This window comes from Bidens hawaiensis, unplaced genomic scaffold, assembly GCF_021521415.1.
Source record: "Bidens hawaiensis isolate Kalapana, Puna unplaced genomic scaffold, B.hawaiensis_p1.1 tig00012744_1, whole genome shotgun sequence".
Classification (NCBI taxonomy): Eukaryota; Viridiplantae; Streptophyta; class Magnoliopsida; order Asterales; family Asteraceae; genus Bidens; species Bidens hawaiensis.
This window is the reverse complement of record NW_027492055.1, coordinates 197,787-204,383: the sequence shown is the minus strand read 5'-3', so window position 1 is coordinate 204,383 and position 6,597 is coordinate 197,787.

The window sequence follows — 6,597 nt, the reverse complement described above, 5'->3', positions numbered from 1 at the left end:
TTGGTAAGATACCAGTTGTCAATATGTGAACAAAGTGGCTCTTAATATCGAACCCTAAATCATTATTTAATCTATTTAAAGTTATTTTGTTTTAAAAAAGGCAATTTAAAAAGACGAGAAATTAAAAAGATTGTAAAAACATACGATTGAGATAACTAGTTAGACATTGAATTCTCTTAGGCTTATGATTAGTTGATTACATAGAGTTCACTAATGAAAACAGTTTCAAAGCAAGTTTTGAGTTAACTAACACGGTCCTTTTAAAAAATGAGTTTTGGTTTGACTAACACGGCCTATTTATAAAACAAGTCGGGTTCGAGTTGACTAACACAACCCGTTTAAAAAGTGGGTCGGGTTCGGGCTAACCTATATAAAAATGGGTTGACCGGTTAACCCGTTTAAGTATTTAAAATAAACATTTAGGTAGTGTTTGGTATGCAGGAATGATAATAGGAATGGAATGATTCATTACGTGGGAATGAAAAAAGTGGTGTTTGGTTGCTCAATGGAATGGAATCATCCATTACACATGGGATCCCATTCCATCAAAACCATTCCTTCCCACCCCCCTTCTTTTTTTTTCATTCCATTCCTCCTTCACCCTACTTTCTCAACAACACTACCACCTAACAACCACCACCACCACTACCATTGGCACCACCACCAACTCCGCTGACACGACCACCGCCGCCACCACCATTTTCGTCGCCGGAGCTACTACCGTCGCCATTGTAGGGTGTGTTTTTTTTGGGTTAAAAAGTATTTTGAGATATGAGTGTTTTTATTATTTCTATTTCATTTCTACAATTTTTTTGGACACCAAACAATAAAAATTAATAATTGATTTCATTCCTATAGGTTAACCAAACAAGACAAATGAATGGTAATGATACATTTCATTCCCTTGTCCATTCCATTCCTTCTCCCATTCCATTCTTCCTTTATTCCATTACCTCCAACCAAACATACCCTTATCATTATTATGTTATTCGGTTTTCGATTGTTTAGAGTACTCTTGCAATTTCCAATCCAATTTCAAGTTTTTTATATTTCTAAAATAATAAATTCGTACTGCTTATTTGTTGTACCAAATTAATATATAATAAGGTATAATTAATATTTTGATATAATATTATATAAATGATAATAATTGCCACATATAAATAAATAGATATTAATATTTATTCTTACATTCTCTCACTTGGCCGAGTAATCATTTATTATGAGTATTAGATAAGCCTGATCAGGACTTAATACTCATTTTAGCTTTAAACTCACACTGGAGCAGAGAAATGCAGTCTTTGAATTGAACATCAGCTCAAGACCCCTATTAATCATACTGTAATCCTTATTTAAAACCTAAGTACTCATGATCAAAAATTTTCAAGTAAGTCCTTCAAAAAGTTTCATTTGGATATTAATTCGTCTATATATATAATTATGCATGCAGAACATATTAAGAGACGTACAAAATCATAACCGGGGGGGAATAGTAATTAGTGGTTCATAATACGATATGCAATTATATATGGTCATTAGTAATCCCGTCTTAAATATTAAGTGCTTACATAAGACTTATGGGTGATAGAATTTTAGTTATCGGATCCTAAAGCATATCATGAATGTATTCGATACGAAAATTTAGTTTCCTCATTTCGTTCATAAACGAATAATAATTAATTTCATATCAAAAATTTTAATGCAGCACCTCTCGAGCTGTTACCATTTGAGAAAAAATGGTAGCTAACATTATCACAGTAAATCTTCAATATATAATTCATATGGAGTTAATAAACTTGTGCGTCCACTGATAAATTTTCAACAACATTATTGATAATTGCATTGTGATTACCAACATATTATGTCATTATAACTTAGGTTGTTGTTATCAGTTAATTATGACTCCTCCATGAGATAGATTCATTTGCTGACATAAGAAAATATCCCAAAAGTTACATTTTCTTATCTTTGAATATAACAAAGTTTAGAGTAATCAACCAGTTTGAATTATCACTTCTTCTTTTAAATTTTAGTCTTTCGTTTCCTTTAAAGATATCTTAATACTCTTTTAGATGCTTCACATTACTCTAGACATATCTACTGTGTTGAAATTTGAGTAATATCTGAACGAGTATAGACTTAAACTTACATAACGCTTCTACATAATGAAGCATAAGGAAATAATCTTAATGATCCTATTATCCTCTAAAGGAGAGAAATATTGTTTGTTACATGTATAAGGACTCATTTAAGGTAAAACTCATGGAACAAGACTAGCATCTCTTTGGGTTTATCTCAGAATGTTATGATATCTATTAAGTAAGGGATATCTTTAAGATTTATCATATCAAAGTATGCACGAATAGTGCTTTGACTTATGTAACATATATTTTTCAAAAGAATGTCATATATATAAAGACATGTTTGTTTTGAGTTGCTCACACTCATCGTGTGGTAGGTACATTAATCCACTTGGCTTTTGATGAAAATAATTGTATAAAGATTTCATCACATTTTGATGTTTGCATTGTTCCATACATGGATTTTATTAACTTACAAACTAAGTGTTCTTTGACCTTCAGTTTAGAACTTTCAAGTTATTTTATGAACATGTAAATAGTAAGTCAGTTGTTAGGGAAAGTTGTTTTAATGTTCATCTAATATACCTCTTAACTATTATAAGCAACTTCAATGGTAATGATCGTCAAAGAAACCTTTTGTAATATGGGTAAGAAGATTCTTTAATGATCTATTCCTTCTTGATTATAACCTTTAATATTCAATCGTGCTTCTTAGTGTCTTAACGTTTGTGTTAGGATTTAGTTTAGTTATGAACACCATTAGGTGTTTCAACAAAATCTCAAACGTTATTCTGACTTATGGAGTTTAGTTTAATTTGCTAATAATAGCTTTATTCCATTCAGAATGTTGACTGATATTAATGGTTTAATTAGAAGTGGTAAGCTTAATAAACTTTCCAACATCAATTTCAACTTTAGTTAGGGAGGTTACATAATCATCAAAGTTAGTATGTTCTAGATACCTCCTGAGTTAATTATTGGGTTGATTAGAAGTTTTAGTTTTATGTATTAGCTCTTGGTTAGGTTCGATCATATTCAGGATTCTAAGTGTGTAAGTATTGGTTCATTATGGTGTACAAGAGGTGTAATCGAAATTAAATTCTAAGTAAAATTTAATGATTCTCCTCCCCCGCCTCTTGTACTTCTGACAAGTCATTATAAGGACTTTTACTGCTCCCACTAACCTTAGAAACCTTTGAGAAACAGGAATGCTTAAGGTCAATATTTGAAGACCAATAGATTCTAATAGAGAAATAAGTTAATAATATAAGTTGTTGCAGTTCTCTTGGTGAGTATTAGTTTAGTAAGAAATATGAATATGCCCACATTTAAACAATAATGAAACTTTTGTAAGAGTAGTATTAAATTCTAAAGAGATAAGTTTTGATGGAACAGTGTTGTGACGGAGCAGCGTCTTGCGCAACTGAATTAATATCCAAGTTTTCACTCCGCACCTCTTGCAAATTTTGCAAGTTATGATTAAGACACTTAAGGCTCCCACTAATCTTCGAAATCTCTAAGAAAGTTACTAGAGAAGTTTCAATTATGTACATGATGTGGGAATCTGTCATATATACGTTAGACTTGATTTGATTTCCTTAACGTTCAGATTTCATAAGACACATAGGAACATAATTATAAGAAATAATATTAAGTGTATATATGAATGGATTTCTATAAGACCTTGGACTATAGAAAACAGATTAGATAGTCTTTTAAATTATAAAAGAATTATGTCTGAATATTCCATTTTGAATAAGTTCCACGAATGTCAATGAAATAAAACTTCTAGCAGACCCATACTTATTCCTTAAGCCAAGAAATGTTCACGGCATCTAACACATGATTTTAAATCACTAAGAATGAAATTAGAGGAAAAATTCAACCTTATCAACCATATCATGATTTTTCATGAAATTTTGTTCAGTTGATGAATTTTATAGGTCTCATTTGTCTTTTGTTAAATTCTTATTTATATGATAAAAAAAGTTGTGAAAATATAGTATCATCTAGTTTTATTTTATAAATGTTTCTATCCAGTTATTAATAACAAATTAATAATATGAGAGTTTTAGGTAAAAGTGGCTCCATGTTGGCTATGCTAAACTCACAATTGTCATAATGTAGCTTAAGTATTGATACTAAACTCTGAGTAATCTCCAGAATCTGTAAGGTATCATAAAGCGTGATTAGAAAACGGTTTATTATGGCTCTGATAGTCTTAACATTAAATTTTTCACCAAAACTCATGTTAGGTATTTGTTGAGTTTCTGGTAAGGAAACGTATAGAACTAGACTCAACTTATCGTGCGTTAATTAGAATATTAAGATTAGTAGACTTAAATATCATTTATATATGACTATCGATTTTAGCCAGCTGTCTTTGGATTATGAATAATCTTGTTGCTAACGCCTGGTCTAATGGCATGTATATTTACAGTGAGACTTCTCCTTAGAAAACTTAAAGCTGGAAGTAATGCATGTATTTTGTCAATAGACCTTAGAATTATCCTCTTATATGTTTTGGTGGCCGTGAATTGAATAACATCTTATTTTCCAGTGCTAGATTCTTTTTTTGTGCATATGTTGTTGATCAACCCACTCATTTTTCCTTGGTACTTCTAAGTGTTATAGTCGATTTTTATGTCAACAAATTGTACTTGTGGAAATATTTAGATGTGATGCATTGGAAAAGTGTACTTATTTTCATGTGTAAGCCCTTAATTTTATGGGTTATGGTATTGTACATTATAATACATTCGAGGATACCATTTAACCTTATAGTTTGAATTTAAAAGGAATGCATGCATCTAGAGGAGTTATTTTGATTATTTCACATAAAATATATTAGTCTTATAAAAAACTGAATCCATAATAACTTTAGTGATAACATTAATTTAAATGAGTTCTTGATGATCATAAGAGACATTTTGTTTGACTCATCCTATTTGTCATGCTCTAGTTTTTTACAGTATGATTGTTATTAGAAAGAACGGGAGGATTGTCATATCATGTCTTAAGAGACAATCAAAATGAGAAAAGCTAAATTTATTGAAAACTTTTATGAGGCAAAACTAATATTGTATTTTGAGATTATAGTGGATGCTTTGGATGATATACTAATTTATAGAAGGAAGTTATAGTGAGTAATACCATGGAATATTAAAGTAAGTAATATTAAAATTGATGATCATTAGATTAATGAAAAATCATTAATGTGTGGATCATTATATTTAATTGAAAATGTGATGTGTCTATTATTAGCATCAAACTAATAGACTATAATTAATAGTTCTACTTAAACAAAAAATAAATCAACTTTGGGCAGAATTAAAATTTATTTAAATATGTGTGTAAAGCAACTGTAACACATCACCTTTGGCCAGAAATGAGACAATTATTTTAAGGTATATTGGTTTTTATTAATCTCAACTTTATCCTTTTGGTTGCTGTCAGTCCCAACAATTGGTTGTTGACGGTCCCAACTTTTAACGTATTTGTTCCCAACGGTCCACGACTAATGGAATCCTAGCACCGTTAGTTGCGAGTCGCTAGAAAAACTTTTTTGTCGAAAAAGTCACATTTTTTTTCTAGAAAACACCACCCGAACACGGCTACCACCGCCAATTGACTCACCACCAACCAACCACCACCACCACTTGAGCACCACCAACCGATTCCGACGATGGTTCTAAGGTTCCGGTGACCTTAATAATTGGGGCTTTTACTAGAAAAAGGTTTCTAAATATCCGATAAAAAGTTGCAAAGATGTTTGGGACAAAAAGTGTTGAGTTTTCCGGGAAAAAAATGTGAGTTTTCCGGCAATTACACTTTTACGAAAACCCGAAACTAACGGCGTTAGGATCCTGTAAGTAGCGGACTGTTGGGAACAAATACTTTAAAAGTTCGGACCGTCAGCAACCAATTCGTTAGTTGGGACCGACAACGACCAAAAAGAAATAGTTAGGATTAGTAAAAACCAATATACCTTATTTAAATTATGTACGAGTTAATTTTGCTAGATAAAAATGTATCACAACACCTTTGGCTAGAAATGAGGCATTTGTATTATGTTAGGCAAAACTAACAAAAGCTTTTAGTTAGACTTGAATAATATGGTAGATGTAACACATCACCTTTGAGCAGAAGTGATACATCAGAATTTCATTCAAGTTAAGCCTTTTTAGTTTTGCATAATAAATTTATAATGTTTAAATATTTACAAAAGTTAATAGCAAATTATCTACTCTTGAAAAGTCTGTTTACGGGATTGGAATCTGGAAAAAATAGTTTGCGGTAAATTAAGTGTTTCCGGTTTTATTAATTTCCACATTTTAGTGGGTTTTCAAGAAATTATATGATTCTAAGAAATTAGAGTTTCTGGGTTTGTGGAGTTTCCGGAAACAATGAGTTTCCATAATTTAGTTTCCGTTATTTTAGTTCTTAGTAATTAGTGAGCTTTCGGAAACCAAGTTATTTTAAACCCGTGAGCGTTTTAAACCCAAAATCCCATAAA